Raw genomic sequence first — 19,990 nt, 5'->3', positions numbered from 1 at the left:
TTCTGCATAGAACCTCCTCATTCCTTACCTTATCAGTCCATCTAATTTTCAACATTCGTCTATAGCACCACATCTCAAATGCTTCGATTCTCTTCTGTTCCGGTTTTCCCACAGTCCATGTTTCACTACCATTCAATGCTGTACTCCAGACGTACATCCTCAGAAATTTCTACCTCAAATTAAGGCCAGTATTTGATATTTGTAGACTTCTCTTGGCCAGAAATGCATTTTGCCGTAGCGAGTCTACTTTTGATGTCCTCCTTGCTCCGTTCTTCATTGGTTATTTTACTGCCTAGGTAGCAGAATTCCTTAACTTCATTGACTTCGTGACCATCAATCCTGATGTTAAGTTTCTCGCTGTTCTCATTTCTACTACTTCTCGTTACCTTGGTCTTTCTCCGATTTACTCTCAAACCATACTGTGTACTCATTAGACTGTTCATTCCGTTCTGCAGATCATTTAATTCTTCTTCACTTTCACTCAGGATAGCAATGTCATCAGCGAATCCTATCATTGATATCCTTTCACCTTGTATTTTAATTCCACTCCTGAACCTTTCATTTATTTCCATCATTGCTTTCTCGATGTACAGATTGAAGAGTAGGGGCGAAAGGCTTCAGCCTTGTCTTACACCCTTCTTAATACGAGCACTTCGTTCTTGATCGTCCACTATTATTATTCCCTCTTGGTTGTTGTACGTATTGTATACGAGCCGTCTCTCCCTATAGCTTACCCCATTTTTTTTCAGAATCTCGAACAGCTTGCCCCATTTTATATTGTCGAACGCTTTTTCCAGGTCGACAAATCCTACGAAAGTGTCTTGATTTTTCTTCAGCCTTGCTTTCATTATTAGCCGTAACGTCAGAATTGCCTCTCTCGTCCCATTCCTTTCCTAAAGCCAAACTGATCGTCACCTAGCGCATTCTCATTTTCTTTTCCATTCTTCTGTATATTATTCTTGTAAGCAACTTCGATGCAGAGCTGTTAAGCTGATTGTGCATTAATTCTCGCACTTGTCAGCTCTTGCCGTCTTCGGAATTGTGTGGATGAGGCTTTTGCGAAAGTCAGATGGTATGTCGCCGGACTCATATATTCTACACACCAACGTGAATAGTCGTTTTGTTGCCACTTCCCCCAATGATTTTAGAAATTCTGATGGAATGTTATCTATTCCTTCTGCCTTATTTGACTGTAAGTCCTGCAAAGCTCTTTTAAATTCCAATACTGGATCCCCTATCTCTTCTAAATCGACTCCTGTTTCTTCTTCTATCACATCAGACAAATCTTCACCCTCATAGTGCCTTTCAATGTATTCTTTCCACCTATCCGCTCTCTCCTCTGCATTTAACAGTGGAATTCCCGCTGCACTCTTAATGTTACCACAGTTGCTTTTAATCTCACCAAAGGTTGTTTTGACTTTCCTGTATGCTGAGTCTGTCTTTCCGACAACCATATCTTTTTCGATGTCTTCACATTTTTCCTGTAGCCATTTCGTCTTAGCATCCTTGCACTTCCTATTAATTTCATTCCTCAGCGACTTGTATTTCTGTATTCCTGATTTTCCCGGAACATATTTGTACTTCCTCCTTTCATCAATCAACTGAAGTATTTCTTCTGTTACCCATGGTTTCTTCACAGCTGCCTTCTTTGTACCTATGTTTTCCATCCCAACTTCTGTGATGGCCCTTTTTAGAGATGTCCATTCCTCTTCATCTGTACTGCCTACTGCGCTATTCCTGATAGCTGTATCTATAGCTTTAGAGAACTTCAAACGTATCTCGACATTCCTTAGTACTTCCGTATCCCACTTCTTTGCGTATTGATTCTTCCTGACTAATGTCTTGAACTTCAGCCTACTTTTCAACACTACTATATTGTGATCTGAGTCTATATCTGCTCCTGGGTTCGCCTTACAGTCCAGTATTTGAGTTCGGAATCTCTGTCTGACCATGATGTAATCTAATTGAAATCATCCCGTATCTCCCGGCCTTTTCCAAGTATACCTCCTCCTCTTGTGATTCTTGAACAGGGTATTCGCTGTTACTAGCTGAAACTTGTTACAGAACTGAATTAGTCTTTCTCCTCTTTCATTCCTTGTCCCAAGCCCATATTCTCCTGTAACCTATTTCTTCTACTCCTTCCCCTACAACTGCATTCCAGTCGCCCATGACTATTAGATTTTCGTCCCCCTTTACATACTGCATTACCCTTTCAATATCCTCATACACTTTCTCAGTCTGTTCATCTTCAGCTTGCGACGTCGGCATGTATACCTGAACTATCGTTGTCGGTGTTGGTCTGCTGTAGATTCTGATTAGAACAACCCGGTCACTGAACTGTTCACAGTAACACACCCTCTGCCCTGCCTTCCTATTCATAACGAATCCTACACCTTTTATACCATTTTCTGCTGCTGTTGATATTACCTGATACTCATCTGACCGGATATCCTTGTCTTCCTACCACTTCACTTCACTGACCCCTACTATATCTAGATTGAGCCTTAGCATTTTCCTTTTCAGATTTTCTACTTTCCCTACCACGTTCAAGCTTCTGACATTCCACGCCCCGACTCGTAGAACGTTATCCTTTCGTTGATTATTCAATCTTTTTCTCATGATAACCCCCCCCCCCCTTGGCAGTCCCCTCCCGGAGATCCGAATGGGGGACCATTCCGGAATATTTGGCCGATGGAGAGATCATCATGACACTTCTTCAATTACAGGCCACATGTCCTGTGGATACACGTTACGTGTCTTTAATGCAGTGGTTTCCATTGACTTCTGCATCGTCATGTCGTTGATCATTGCTGATTCTTCCGCCTTTAGGGGCAATTTCCCACCCCTAGGACAATAGAGTGCCCTGAACCTCTATCCGCTCCTCCGCCCTCTTTGACAAGGCCGTTGGCAGAATGAGGCTGACTTCTTATGCCGGAAGTCTTCGGCCGCCAATGCTGATTATTTATCAAAATTTAGGCAATGGCGGGGATCGAACCCGGGACCGAAGACATTTTGATTATGAATCAAAGACGCTACCCCATGACCACTGGTTATCCCTACCTACCACCACCCTAATGATGTTGCCCATGCTGCCACCTTTCTCCAGCAGTTCTTGTCTTAGGCCGTAGAGGCCCACATCCATCTGCACTGTCCCAAATTACCCCCACACGCCGTCCTCCGCATCCATGAATCCTGCCATCTCTACCGTGCCTTCCTTCACACGCTTGACCAGGACACACTATGACGCCACCGGCAACTAAAAAGACATGTCCAGAACTTGCTAGCGGCTAAGTAATGCCGGGACTAGCGACAGACATGTACGAGGTGCATTCAGTTCTAAGGCCTCCGATTTTTTTTCTAATTAACTACTCACCCGAAATCGATGAAACTGGCGTTACTTCTCGACGTAATCGCCCTGCAGACGTACACATTTTTCACAACGATGACGCCATGATTCCATGGCAGCGGCGAAGGCTTCTTTAGGAGTCTGTTTTGACCACTGGAAAATCGCTGAGGCGATAGCAGCATGGCTGGTGAATGGACAGCCACGGAGAGTGTCTTTCATTGTTGGAAAAAGCCAAAAGTCACTAGGTGGCAGGTCAGGTGAGTAGGGAGCATGAGGAATCACTTCAAAGTTGGTATCACGAAGAAACTGTTGCGCAACGTTAGCTCGATGTGCGGGTGCGTTGTCTTGGTGAAACAGCACACGCGCAGCCCTTCCCGGACGTTTTTGTTGCAGTGCAGGAAGGAATTTGTTCTTCAAAACATTTTCGTAAGATGCACCTGTTACCGTAGTGCCCTTTGGAACGCAATGGGTAAGGATTACGCCCTCGCTGTCCCAGAACATGGACACCATCATTTTTTCAGCACTGGCGGTTACCCGAAATTTTTTTGGTATCGGTGAATCTGTGTGCTTCCATTGAGCTGACTGGCGCTTTGCTTCTGGATTGAAAAATAGCATCCACGTCTCATCCATTGTCACAACCGACGAAAAGAAAGTCCCATTCATGCTGTCGTTGCGCGTCAACATGCTTGGCAACATGCCACACGGGCAGCCATGTGGTCGTCCGCCAGCATTCGTGGCACCCACCTGGATGACACTTTTCGCATTTTCAGGTCGTCATGCAGGATTGTGTGCACAGAACCCACAGAAATGCCAACTCTGGAGGCGATCTGTTCAACAGTCATTCTGCGATCCCCCCAAAACATTTCTCTCCACTTTCTCAATCAAGTCGTCAGACTGACTTGTGCGAGCCCGAGGTTGTTTCGGTTTGTTGTCACACGATGTTCTGCCTTCATTAAAATGTCGCACCCACGAACTCACTTTCGACACATCCCTAACTCCATCACCACATGTCTCCTTCAACTGTCGATAAACTTCAATTGGTTTCACACCACGCAATTTCAGAAAACGAATGATTGCACACTGTTCAAGTAAGAAAAACGTCGCCATTTTAAGTATTTAAAACAGTTCTCATTCTCGCCGCTGGCGGTAAAATTCCATCTGCCGTACGGTGCTGCCATCTCTGGGACGTATTGGCAATGAACGCGGCCTCATTTTAAAACATTGCGCATGTTTCTATCTCTTTCCAGTCCGGAGAAAAAAAATCGGAGGCCTTAGACCTCATACCTGTCTTAATGCTACACTTAACTCGTCCAAGTACTCGTCTGTCTCCGCCACCTTACGGGATCCAACCACCCCCTTACTACCCTCTCCTTCATGATGACCAACCCTTCCCTGACAACCTTAGAAAGGCCAATCACTTTGCCTCCTACCTGTCTAATACCTTTACCCTCCCTGACGATCCCCAGTTCAAGTACTCCCTCTGCCCAGATGTCCACGATCGAACTGACACCTCTGCCCCTCCCCTAGCCCCTGGCTTCCAGTACTTGGACAATATTACACTCAACGACTTCAATGCCCCATCACTACTCAGGATATCAACACTACACTCCACGCAAAACGCAACACCGCTCCCAGTCACGATCGTGTTACCTATTGCCACCTCCATGAAGCTCCCGTCTCCCTTCTCTCCACCCTGGCCTGACTATATAATGTGGTCTTGTCCACCTGGTGCTACCCAGGCTGTGGAAGGCCTCCCGTATCCCGATGTTCCTCAAACCTGACAAACTGCCATCTGCTGTCTCCTCCTACTGTCCCATCAGCCTTCTACTGATGACCTTCTCTTTCACCTCACTCATCTCCTCTCTGAACAGCTCAACTCCCGTCACTTCGCCATCTTCCTCTCCCTCGACCTTGAAATCGCCTATGACCATGTGTGGCATTCCGGTCTGCTCTTCAAGCTCCAAACCTTCACCCTTCCTATAAAGATATGTCGATCTGATTGGGTCCTTTCCTATGTCACCACCCATAACACAGATACTTACACCTTCTATCCCTCCACCGGTGTGCCCCAAGGTTCCGTCCTCTCCCCTCGTCTATATCTTTTGTATATGGCGGACATGCTGCCGCCATCATCCCCATCCACCTTTTCCAGTACGCCGATGGCACCGCCTTCCTTGCCCTCGCCCCCACCCTGCAACGCTCCCAACACCTTCTCCAATCCCATCTTGACCGGTTTACCGCTTGGTGTAACCTGTGGTTGCTCAAGGTCAATCCTTCCAAGACCCAGGTGATAATTGTAGGCAGACTCACCCCTTCCTTCTGTCCCTCGACTTCTATCTCACCATTTATGGCCGTCCTGTTGTCCTCACCCCCACCCTTAAGCACCTTGGCATCACCCTTGACCGTCGCCTTTCCTGGACCCACCATCTCCGAACAATCCAAGCCAAGGCATGCTCCTGACACCATCTCCTCAAGCTTCTTTCAGGCCGCACGTGGTGTCTGGTCCCCTCCACCGTCCTATAAATCCCTTATCTACCCTATCCTCTGCTACGCTCATCCCGCCTGGATCTCCACCCCTACTACGTTTTACAAATCCCATCAAATCCTAGAACGTCATGCGTTCCGCCTCACCTATCACATCTATCTCGCCTCCCCCATGTGGATCCTCTATAACCTTATTCCGTTCCCGCACCTCCTTCTTTTCCTTGAACACATACAGATCCTCTACATCTGCCGCAAACGTGATCCCCCTCACCCCTTGTCTCTCCCACCCCCATCCACTGCCACTCCAGCATTCCCACATCCCACCTGCTCTCCATCTCTCCACTCTCCCTACCCTCACCCAAGGTGTCTTCCACCAACTCCCCCTCCCTGATGATGCCCTCATCCTCTCCATCTACCCCTCCTACCAACTTTGAAACTCTTCAACAGCAAACTGTGTTCTTCTCCCGAGGGCACCATTTTTCCCATCTGTCCCTTCTCCCTTCCTCCCTCCCTCCTCCCATCCTCCCTCCCTCCTACCCCAGTCTTCCCCAACCCCTGACCTTCTTTCCTCCCCCTCCCATCTCATCTGCCACTGGCATCTACACTCTCCCCCTCCCTCCTTCCCCCCTTTTTTCCCCTTTTGGCAGGTCCCCTGACTCGCACACGTATAGTGAGATCATCGCCCAGTGTTTGTGTGTGTCGTCGTGTTCGTGTTCAAATGTTCCAGTGTTACTCGTTTGTGCTCCAATGATCGTGTGTGCCATCTGTCATCTCTGTGCATGTCCAAGTGTCTGAACAATTTTATTTTGGACTCTGCGCCCATGAACGGCTCCGTGTGTTTTAATTTTGTATGTCTACATTTGTATATCCACCGTGTCTGTTCTGCGATTGTCTTTTTTGTCTCATTAGTTTTCTCTGTAGCCGAAGAGCGGCGTAATGTGCACCTGTTGGCCTACCGGTACCAGTTGTGAAATTAACAATAAAGAAAGAAACAAAAACAAAACTTGCACAATAGGAAAAAAGATATCGAAGCTGTGGAGAAGGCAGTTTGTCTCGGACAGAGCAAGTCTGAAATAAAATCAGCTGAGACGGAAGCTTAAAGGTGGCAGGCCCACCACTGCCTTTAACCTGCACAGCGATTTCGATGTGGCCAGGGGGACGGAGGATTCGAACTGCTAAAAATGCAAAGAAAATTTCTCGCCGGACTCAAGGTCAATATCTGAAATATATAATGTAAAGAGTAAATTCAACTCACGTATATCAGAAAGGTTTAATCTAGCAACATGGGATGCTGGATGTCTGACACATAAAGAAACACAACAGGAATAACAACTAAGTAACCAAGAACTGATATTGCATTCATGACGGGAAGAAAAATAAATTCGGAACGATCGAATTACAGAATTATGTGATGATCTATTGTGGAACATCGCAAGAACAAAGAGCTGCTGCTGGAGTCGTTGTCTGGGTGCAGGAACTGTTAAAGAAAAGAATACGTTGCTACACTTTTATAAATGAAATAATACTAGTGCTATGTCTTAAAATTGAGAAAGGAAAAGTCTTCATATCCTCTTTGTATGCGCCAGAAGAAGGAACAGCTCAAAATTCTACTGAATTGTGTGTCTTACCACATATCACTACAGGAAAAATAAATAAAAATTATCATACACTTCTCAAGGGGCATTTAAACATCCGAGTGGGTATGGCACTCATTAAATATACAGTAGGTACAGTAGGTAAAATTACATTGTATATCTATGGGAAGAAGGTGAAAGAGTTTCACACATTCAGTAAATTACGAATAAAAATGCCTCTTTTAAACTTCGACATATCCATAACTTTACATGCATATCTCGAGGTATGACTTCAGTAACTGACTATATTCTTGCAAATAAAAAGTCATGGGTGAAAATAAAATGCAATAAGTTTACAGAAGATGGAATGTTTCATCAGACCACTTTCTGGTGAGAGGTGACACAACGTTTTGAACAGATCGAAGAAACAACGCATTAACACCCAGTCAGATGTGAGAACTTTCAAGGTGCACCTACTCCAAGATGTAGTATGAAACTACTATACCAAAGAAACTAAATGATAAATGTCAAACGCAACAAGCAAGCAGCAATATAAGTAGAGAATGGAACATGGTTAGAGAAATTATAACTCACGCAGCCCCTGATATATTAGGAATGTGGATAAATAAATACTGCAAATGGGGCTTAGTGATTTAGAATGATCATGTTAGTAAGTTGACAAAAGACAAGACGGAGGCGTACTTAAGATTTTTGCCATCACCTAATAATGTGAATTACACACATGATTACAAAAGTAAATCTGCTTTAGTAAAGAAAGAAATACGAAAAATTAAATGGGAAAGTGAGTGAAACAGAAAATGATGTTTATTGAAGACAAAAGAAACCATGCCAGATCGTGTAGCACTTGAATAAACAAGAACGAGTACTTTACAATTAAATGTAATACCCGAGAAATAAGGGTTAAAATACTTAAAATTACTGCGAACTAATAATGAAGAATAACCAGAAATAAACACCAGCATCAGTGATTCTGTTGGTCTGACAACAATGCAACATGTGATCAAAGAGACAAAGAGAAAAAGTGGCCTGGTGCTGGAAAAGATGTTGCTGATTAAATATGCTTCTCATCAGCTAAATCATAGACTCTTAAATATTTTGAATGTGTGAAGGCTGAGTGGCCATATAATAGACAAATTGAATCAAGCTTTCATATGTCCTACTTACAAGAAAGGCAATAAGTCACAATGCGAAATAGGTCTGTTAAATTCCAGATTTTAACTGTTTGCTTAAGTTATAAAAAAGAGATTAGTACCAATAGCTGAAGCGCGTCTGATAGAGGTGGAACGTGGTTTTAGGAAAGGAAGATCATGTTCAGATAGTCTCTTCTCTTTGGCACAAGGAACCAAGGAAAGAAGGAAATTTGTATTGCCAAATTACTATGTTTTATGCCTTTGAAAAGGTAAAGTAGAAAATGCCAAGGGAATCACTTAAGGAATTGGAAGTTCCTGCACATCTGATTACAATATTTTAGTCATTTCACAAAAATATTAAAATAAGCAACCGCACTGTAAGGAATGGGACAGAATCTGCCGATATCAATCAACGAGTCAGACGAAGCTGTCAACTGTCCCCCACCCTTTCTAATGCTTACATTGACGATATCTTTCATAAATGGTTAAATTTATTAAATGACACATTAATAAACGATAATTTTAATTTTATGACCAGTTGCAAGTGTGGTTCTGGGCAAAAAAGAAACGAATGGCATTGTAGACATATCATAAGTAGTACCACCATCTCTGTTATACACTTTACATATCTCAAATGTACGATAAGGAATAACTTCTCGGCTGTTAAAAGTCTCCAGCCGTGATACAGTCTCCACTTTACAACCACGCACTAGAGCCACAGTAACCCAACCATTACCATGTGCACTAGTATCAGCATTAGTACAATTCAGTTAACATCCACAGAACACTGAAGGACAATGAAGAATAACTTGAGCACCTACTCCAATCTTCGAAGTAATAGCTATACAGGGTGTACATAAAGTCCAGGAACACTTTCAATTATTAATTGCACAAGAATTTAAACACTGTACAGATGTCCTACATATTGCAAGTTGAAGAGAAACTCTGAAAGTTTGTTTTACAAACATTGGATGTTAGAACCATGAGTTACCCGGAAGATGTCAATACGGTAATGGAATTCTTGTCTTACACGTTCCAGCACGGCATCGTCGACGGTGACAGTCGCTTCCTTTATTCTCTTCCCGAGCTATGTTACATCACGTGGTAGAGGCGGTACATACACCAGATCTTTAATGTATAGCCACAGGAAAAAGTCACATGGCTTGAGAACTGGTGATTGGGGGGGGGGGGGGGGGCTGTCCCCTTCTGTACCATGGACGATCCATCGATGCGGCAGCTCCGTGTTCAGGTACCCACGAAATTCGCGATGAAAATAGGGTGGAGGATCCCCATCCTGGTGAAAGATGAATGGAGAGTCTGATAGCATTTCAGTCATCAGCCATTGCTGCATCATGTCCAAGTAGGAATATCCAGTGACAGTGCTCTCGGGGAAGAAGAATGGCCCTACGTACAGTTTTCGACGTGACAAGGCACATAAAGCATTTACCTTTGTGGAATCACACTGAAATTCAATGAATTCGTGTGGATCCTTTGTACCGCAGATTCGACAATTATGATTGTTCACTTTTCCATTAGTGTGAAAAGTGTCTACGTCGCTAAAAATTAAGCGATCAATAAAGCCATCCCCATCCTTGCTTCTCTTTGTCGTCGTCATTGGGCTTCAGAACTAACTCCAATTTGATTGGTTTCATCAAGAGCTTCCGTCGCAGGACTTTCCACATTGTCATTAGGGCCATTTCGAGTTCACTGGATACATGGTGGCAAAATTTCTTAGGACTCCTGTTGAATGTGTCTCGTAAGCTTTCCACTTTCACTTCACTCACACTGGGACGTCCGCTTCTTTTTGCCAGGCACAAGCAAGCTCTCGCAACGAATTTGTTGTCAGCGGCAAATTGCCTTCCATGTTGGTAGCTACTTACCTACGTGGTATATATAAAAAATAAAAAATGGGAGCACAGCTCTCCCCATAGGCATGGTTGCTTCCTCTGAGATGTCAGTGTCTGTTGGTGAATCAGTATCTGGATGGCCTGGGATGGGTCATTTACCGTGACCCAATAGGTTTCCTTTTTGCTGTCGTGTAACTATTATTTTTTTTTATTTTCTCGAGGTCAGATAGGGAAAGGACAGGTACGTTATTTCAGCTTCTATTGTAGTGTGTCACATCACCAACAGCTTTAATGTTAGATCAAGTCAGTGTACCTTTAACCCGTATAGACACAGACTCTGATTCATTTACTTTACGACGATTCCTCGTCCTAAGGATCAATGTCATTGTAGATATATCATAAGAAGTACCACCATCTCTGTTATACACTTCACATATTTGAAATGTACGATAAGCAATAACTTTTCGGCTGTTAAAAGTCTCCTGCCCAGATACAGTCTCTACTTTACCACGTCGTACTAGAGGCACAGTTACACAACCATTACCGTGTGCACTATCATCAGCACTAGTAAGTGTAAAATTCAGTACGCATCCACAAAACACTGACGGACCGTGAAGAATAACTTGCGCACCTACTCCACTCTTCATGGTATTAGCTATGTTATCAATAGCTTTATACACTGTAAAGGACGAATACCTTCTGCACCTAAAATAACACAGCAAAACGAGTCTGAGTCGATGGTGCTCACATCTTTGATATATATATATATATATATATATATATATATATATATATATATATATATATATATATATATATATATATATTCATTTGCTGCCAGTTGCTATGATGTATATCTTTGTTATGCTTGTGTACTATGTGTGGCGTTATAGGAACTTTGAGTTGCCCACTGGGCGTTCAAGCGTGATGCTAGTAGTACTACTTAGGGGTGAGTGTGCTATTGAGGGACTTGGCTGGCTACTGGCGGTCGGATGTTGCAGACTGATAACTGGTATCTATAAAAGTGACGTTTATGGTAAGACGGCGTCAGTCGTGGAGAAGCCGCACGTGTAGCAGCATCGACACAGACTAGTTATGCCGCGTTATTTTGGGAGGAGAAGGGGTACGCGCCTTATAGTATATAAAGCTATTGATAATACAGCTATTAGTACGAAGAGCCAAGTAGGTTCGCAAATTATTGTTCATTGATCTTCAGTGTTTTGTGGATGCGTACTGAATTTTACACTTACTGATGCTGATGCTAGTGCACATGGTAATGGTTAGGTTACTATGACACTAGTTTTGTTGGTAAAGTGAGGAGTGTATCAGACAGGAGACATTTAACAGCCAAGAAGTTATTGCTTATCGTACGTTTCAGATATGTGAAGTGTATAACAGAGACCGTGGTACTTATTTTCAACAGTTTGCATTAGATCAGATTGTAATGGGAGAATGTGAAGAAAAGGATCAAATTTCAGCACACAAATTGAATCAAACTGCCGCGAAATACATGAGAATATCAACAGATAAAACAAAACTGATTGAATTTCAAATAATTGACAAATAATTGAACACGTAAGAGAGTTTAAATATTTCGAGTGCAAGTTTGACTTCCAAAGTCAGATGATTTAGAGCTAAAATTGGCCTCATTGAGACATTTCTGTGGAACTATACATCACAAATTAAGGCATAAAGATGGAAAGAAACATTATATAAGTCCAACAAAGTAATTGAGTAATCTCTGCTGCTGTATGGTAGCTAATGTTACACTGTAACATCAGATCAATTATGATGAATCGAATCATCACAGGTGAAGTTCCTTCATTTTGAATTTGGATATTCATTGCTGGACCAAAAAAGAAATGCTGATATTAAACAAGAAGTAAAGGTTGAACCTGTCACAAATACAAATTAAAACTACAGAATGAACTGGAAAGACCATGTCCGACACATATCTAATGATAAAATAACTGAAGCGGCAATGCAATATAACCCAACCGGCAAGCGGAACGTTGGTCGTCCCTTAAAGAGATTGCCTTAACCGTCCTGATGCGAAACACGCCGAAACACCAGATCCTTGAAGACAATGACGATGCTGTTGATGGTGTTGATAACGATGATGATGATATTTAAGTGCAGTGTAGTGTATATGACATAGTCATATAAAAATATATTTTGAGTTACTCCTGGAAGTAATAATGTGACAGGGTGTCACGGGTCACGCTTGGATTACCTCAGTCTTTCATCACCAAAGGCAAAGGTCTCTCGTTCGAGTCACAGTCTGGTGGACGCCGGGGCTTTCGTTTTTGGACATCCTTGGGACATGATTTTTGTGGAAAATGGTAGACTAAATTAATAGGAAACAATGGAAAAGAGAATAGAAACGGGAGGAACACTAGTAGAGATAGTAACGCTCATGGTAACATTTTGACTAAAGCTTATAACCGAATAAATCGTCTGCCACAAAGATCAGTTGAAGGAAGCTTGTATCCAATAGTGATTCCGTTTCAAAGCCCAGCTCGAGTATCGATATGGAAAAGAGACACTTGGACTTCATAACATGGAGGGTGCAGCCGCCGCCATGACCTGCAGGCCACGTGGGACGGTCCACCAACATGACGCTGTCAGTAAACGTCGTGACTCCGTTCTTCTCCGGCAGTTCTCGCTAATCTCTGAAGTCTCCGACATGCGGTATTTGTAGTACATTGGTACACCTGGACTCTATATGCGTTTTTCGATTCAGATCTCCCCCTAGTCGGTTTGCACGTGCTTATGACGATTTCCCATATGCTCCGGATGTTACTTCTGGTTAGCCGTTCACTTGTCTTCGACCACAGGAAGCACTTGTTTCTTCTACCAGTCTCTGTTTCGCCACCACTGCGAGTCGTCATAAACGGTTCCACCTACACTGAGTACGACAGAAAATAAACATTAACGTGATAAGAGGGAAATGAATAAGAAATTTTCATTACCTGGGTTTTTAAAAATTAACAAAGCTACCGAGAGATTTGACTTTCATTGGAGTTGGGACGGTCGTAAGGATCGAACAACAACTAGAGAGAAAGCAGTCTCATGCGGTGTTGTATTTGCTATAAGAACGAGTGACACTAATTGTACCCGGCTGTCCGCTTGAATTTGAGAACGTTACAGCCTCATTTGCTAACGTCATTGCTAATTAACTCAGAAACGTCGTAACATACCGAATTTTTTTAACAGTTAATATTCAGGAAAACCTATCCTGCAACAACCATGCAAGTTTTTCAGGCTGATTCCAACCACGCTAAATATAAGATCATAGTGTGGGAACAGAACATATTACACTAAACTAGATGCAAACACAGTTTACCAGACAGACAATTAACTAGAACACTGATGTGATAGTTTTGTAACATTTCATTAAGAGAACACACAAATCGCAGAAGAAATGTGGTACAGACCTTTCTTATGCACCAATTTTAATAATCGTCCAAACTGGCATACAAATTCCTAGTTGGGTTCTGTTTCCTTAAGCGTTTGTGACAGACAGTAGGAATTCTCTTTCATTTCAACATTCTCTTTCATTACACTGCCTGGTGTTGTTACACCTAAAAAATTTCAGATCTGTCTCGTGTTAGCCAATCAATAGAAAGTGCACAGTGGTATCTCGTATTTGATTCTCGGCAGTTTTTCGACCACTGTCACTGGAGTTTCGTGTTTACAAACAACACCTAACTTTTTCAAAACTCCTTTACTGACATGTAAGTGGATGCCGTTATTGAGTGAAACTCTGTATAGCCTCACAAACAGTAACGTGATTTCTAAAGCTGATATATTAATAGCGTTCATAAACACAACTCCAAATGATATGGTCTCTATTTAATATTCTTCTCCCTCAACTAAATTTATTTATTTCACTTTTGAGCTTTTTCTTTTTTATTGAGTGTACATTTTCTGATGTCTTCCATGGCTGTTTGTAGTCTCACTGGTTCAAGGAGAGGATAACCAAGTCATCTGCTTACATAAACAACTTTCCGTTTCCTGCGTCTACAGTCTACCCGAGTTTCACTGCCATTATTTTAAAGAGTACCGCACACACCGAATCACACTGTACTACCGCTCTTGTTTGATTGATGTCCTTTGACGTCGATATTCCGTTGCATCGAGAATATACCTGATTGTTTTTATTTAATATCTTGATTCACCTAGTATATTCTCCAGCTTCTGGATGAGGACCTCCTGCTGATACTGCCAAATGCTTCAGAGCAGTCTATAAAGATCGCCTGTAGTTGAGTAGTGGGTTACGCTAGAGTCGTTCCTGTTTCCTGAAAACTTTTGAACAGGGTAGAGTGTGATCTTCCTACACTGGTTCATCTGGTTAGTAGCACATTGTCTTTGTTCAACGCTCATAAATAGGAGGCTAGGGAAGAGTTGAAAGATAACGCTCTGCAGAGCGAACTATCTGTAGGAATTTAGGGATTTTTGTCTACACTTGCCTATGTAGAGCACAGTTGTAAGCTTTTCCCTCTATTTCTGTGGGACCGAAATGTTCTTGAAATACTGTAGAGGTTCTACCAGGTCTTGGAGTGTATCCTCCGGCAGTTTAATTTATTTTCCATCCAGCCCTGCGGCTTCGTTATTCTTTTTTAGGACCAAATTGAGAAGCAAATGTCCATGGTGACAGAATGTGTCAGTACCTGAAACTACAACAGGAAAGTAATAACAGATAAAATAAAATGTTTATGAATCCTAGAAAGACAACGAGCTATATGTTTGTATAAACGCAATCAACAATGTAAGAGAGGCATCAGCTTAATTTTTCAAGAAACTCCTCGACTGAATAGAAGGTGTGCCCATGAGATGATTCTTCAGTTTAGATTTGAATGCGCGTGGGTTACAGCTAAGACTTTTGAATTCTGTTGGTAGCTTAATGAAAATGATGCAGCAGAATACTACATGCCTTTCTGCACAACAGTCAAGCACGTTCGATCCAAACAAAGATTGGATCTCTGCCTGATATTAACTGAGTGAAAGCTGCTAATTCTTGAGAATAACTTGATATTGTTAACAAGAATGACAATAAAGAAAATGTATATTGAGAGACCACTGTCTGAATGCCCATAAGAACAAACAGGAGTTGACAAGAGGTTCACAGCCGTACATTAGTCATGCCTCTTGCTGTGCCACAATCGCCCTTTGAGAAAGGGAAGAGTTACCTCAAAATATAATACCATGCATCACATGCGAATGAAAATAAGCAAAGTAGACTGCTTTCCGTGTCGAACTATTAGTACTTCATATACTGCCGTAATAGCAAAAATGGCAGCATAAAGTCTTTCAACAAGGTCTTGAACACGGGCTTTCCACAACGGTTCAATATCTATCTGAACACCTGCAGATTTGAACTGTTAAGTCTCAGTAATCATATGTCCACTCTGTATAGTTACAACGTCAGGTTTGTTGAATTTTTATTAGAAACTGTGAAAGCTGTGTCTTACTGTTATTTAGCGTTAGTTTATTTTCTACAACCATGAACTTAAGCCTCGAACCGCACTACTGAAAACAGTGCGAACGTCACACACAAGATTGTTTACTACCCACTTTCTCATAAGCAAACAGAGGTATTTCAGAATCACTTGTAATACTACAATTTAGAATTAAGGAACATGAGTGGACCCAGCACTGATCCCTGGACATGTAACTGACCCCTCTTGGACCCTCACAACACAGCCATTCTCAATATGCCGAGAACGACTTTTAGCTGTCCCTAAAGTAAGAGGTAAACCAGTTGTGAGCTAGTGTTCCATAATGGTCCAACTTGTGGAGCAATATTTTGTGATCAATCAAACGCCTTAGTTAGATAAAAAAAGATGCCTAGCGTTCGAAACGTTTAGTTTAATTCATGCAGTACCTCACAGAGAAAAGCGATATACCGTTTTCAGTTGTTAAACCACTTCTAACACCGAACTGTACATTTGACAGCAAATTATGGGAAATGAAATGATCAAATAGCCTTACATACAAAGCCGTTAGCAAACACTGATGGTATAGAAATAGGTCTAAAACTATCTACTATATCTCTTTCTCTCTTTCTATAAATCGGCTTTACTACTGAGTAACTATAAAAGTGAGTAAGGATAGAGCTAACTTAATTAACACAATACTTCAATATTCTGCTGGATACTCCGTCATATTCATGAGCGTCCTTGGTCATCAGTAATTTAATGTTATTGACTCGATCTCCCCTTGTCAATATCACAGGCAAGTATTTCAGATATGAGTCTCAGAAACCCACTTTCCAAGAGATTCCCCTATAGAAACTGTTTATTTAATTCACCAGCTCTGTTCAGAGATCGACTGGTAAAAACTGTACAACTGTCTGGCTTACATGGAACAGAAACATTTTTAATATGCACTGTTTTTTACTCTCGAACCTGTACTGATGAACAGACACTAATTTCACTACTGACCATATAGTTTTAATTTCATCCTATGATTGAGCTATTCTATTTGTTTAGAGATGGAAACATAGTAGGTGAATATGGATTGGGGGTAAGAAATGAAAGAGGAAGCCGTCAGGTAGAATTTTGCACAGAGCATAACTTAATCATAGCTAACACTTGGTTCAAGAAACAAAAAAGAAGGTTGTATACATGGAAGAATCCTTTAGATACTAGAAGGTATCACATGGATTATATAATAGTAAGACAGAGATTTAGGAACTAGGTTTCAAATTGTAAGACATTTCCAGGGGCAGATGTGGTCTCTGACCACAATCTATTGGTTATGAACTGTAGATTAAAACGGAAGAAACTGCAAAAAGGTGGAATTTAAGGAGATGGTACCCGGATAAACTGACTAAACATGAGGTTTTACAGAGTTTCAGGGAGAGCATTGACAGAAATGGGGGAAAGAAGTACAGTAGAAGAAGAATGGGTAGCTTTGAGGGATGAAGTAGTGAAGGCAGCAGAGGATCAAGTAGGTGAAAAGATGGGGGCTAGTAGAAATTCTTGGGTAACAGAGAATATATTGAATTTAATTGATGAAAGGAGAAAATATAGAAATGAAGCAGGCAAAAAGGAGTACCAACGTCTCAAAAATGATATCGACAGGAAGTGCAAAATGGCTAAGCAGGGATGGCTAGAGGGCAAATGTTATGCTATTTAGGGTTATCTCACTAGGGATATGGGGGACTGATGACCTTCGCTGTTTAGTCCCCCTTAAACATCCCAACAACCACCACCACCACTAGGGATAGATACTGCCTACAGGTAAATTAAAGAGACCTTTGCAAAGATGAGAACCACTTGTATGAATATCAAGAGCTCAGATGGAAACCCAGTTCTAAGCAAAGAAGCGAAAGCAGAAAGGTGGCAGGAGTATATAGACGGTCTGTACAAGGGCGAAGTACTTGAAGATGATATTCTGGAAATGGAAGAGGATGTAGATGATATGGGAGATACGATACTGGGTGAAGAGTTTGACAGAGCACTGAATGTCCTCAGTCGAAACAAGTCCCTGGGAGTAGACAACATTTCATTAGAACTACTGACGGCCTTGGGAGAGCCAGTCCTGACAAGACTTTACCATCTGGTGAGCAAGATGTGTGAGACAGCGAAATACCCTCAGACTTCAAGAAGAATATAATAATTCCAATCACAAAGAAAGCAGGTGTTGACAGATGTGAAAATTACCGAACTATCAGTTCAATAATTCACAGCTGCAAAATACAAACACGAATTCCTTACAGACGAATGGAAAAACTGGTAGAAGCCGATCTCGGGAAAGATCAGTTAGGATTCCGTAGAAATATAGAAACAAGTGAGGCAATACTGAACCTACGACTTATCTTAGAAAATACGTAGATTAAGGAAAGGCAAACCTACATATCTAGCATTTATAGACTTCGAGAAAGCTTTTGACAATCCTGACTGGAATGCTCTCTTTCAAGTTGTGAATGTGGCAGGGGTAAAATGCAGGGAGCGAAAGTCTATTTACAAATTGTACAGAAACCAGATGGCAGCTATAAGAGTCGAGGGGCATGAAAGTGAAGCAGTGGTTGGGAAGGGAGTGAGACAGGGTTGTAGTCTCTCCCCGATGTTATTCAATCTGTATATTGAGCAAGCAGTAAATGAAACAAAAGAAAAATTCGGAGTAGGTATTAAAATCCATGGAGAAGAAATAAAAAGGTTGATGTTCGCCGATGACATTGTAATTCTGTCAGAGACAGCAAAGGACTTGGAAGAGCAGTTGAACGGAATGGACAGTGTCCTGAAACGAGGATATAAGATGAACACCAACAAAAGCAAAACGAGGATAATGGAATGTAGTCGAATTAAGTCGGGTGATGCTGAGGGAATTAGATTAGGAAATGGCACACTTAAAGTAGTAAAGAGTTTTGCTATTTGGGTAGCAATATAACTGATGATGGTCGAAGTAGAGAGGATATAAAATGTAGACTGCCAATGGCAAGGAAAGCGTTTCTGAAGAAGATAAATTTTTGAACATCGAGTATAGATTTAAATGTCAGGAAGTCGCTTCTGAAAGTATTTGTATAAAGTGTAGCCATGTATGGAAGTGAAACATGGACGATAAATAGTTTGAACAAGAAGAGAATAGAAGCTTTTGAAATGTGGTGCTACAGAATAATGCTGAAGATTAGATGGGTAGATCACATAACAAATGAGGAGGTATTGAATAGAATTGGGGAGAAGAGGAGTTTGTGGCACAAGTTGACAAGAAGAAGGGACCGGTTGGTAGGACATGTTCTGAGGCAACAATGGATCACAAATTAAGCATTGAATGCCAGCGTGGAGGGTAAAAATCGTAGAGGGAGACCAAGAGATGAATACACTCACTAAACAGATACAGAAGGATGTAGGTGGCAGTAGGTACTGGAAGATGAAGAAGCTTGCACAGGATAGAGAAGCATGGAGAGGTGCATCAAACCCGTCTCTGGACTGAAGATCACACAACAACATTTGTTTACCATATCCTCCTTTGCTTACTAACTACATTTGGTTTTATAACGGGCTTTTGTAGCTCGATTGTGGCTACATTTAACATTTTTATGTAATTCCCACTTTATTCAACATGCTATCCTTCTGCGTCTAGTCAGCCACTCACGCTGCCTTTTACTGCTAGCACCCGGTTTTTGACGTTGCAATGGAAAGGAAATTTCCAAGAACATGCCATCTGTGTTATCTACTCTATAAGCATTCTATCATTCTTGTTTCTTAACAATGTTTATAAAGCTCTCTATTGTCATGGATATAGCTTTTCTACATAGCTTGTAATTACAGATAACATTTGTTTGGGTACGAAAACCTTTTAGTGTTAAAATTTGTGCATAGTAGTCTGAAAGGCCATTAATTCCTTCAGAAACAGAATGAACATCCAGAAGTTTAGAATGAATAAAAATATTGTCTACGGTTGCGGTACTGTTTACCTGCACCCTGTCTGAAAAAAATACAATCTGCATCACATCATATGAATTTAAGAGATTTCCCAGCACTGTTTTTCTTTCATAATCCCTTACAAAATTAGTATTCAAGTCACAACGTGAACTAATTTTTCGTGCATCCTATTAAATGAACCAAAACCTTCTCTAAC

The sequence above is a fragment of the Schistocerca nitens genome, chromosome 8 (genome assembly GCF_023898315.1).
Source record: "Schistocerca nitens isolate TAMUIC-IGC-003100 chromosome 8, iqSchNite1.1, whole genome shotgun sequence".
Lineage (NCBI taxonomy): Eukaryota > Metazoa > Arthropoda > Insecta > Orthoptera > Acrididae > Schistocerca > Schistocerca nitens.
The sequence above is the reverse complement of the archived record's forward strand: the minus strand, read 5'-3'. Positions refer to the sequence as shown.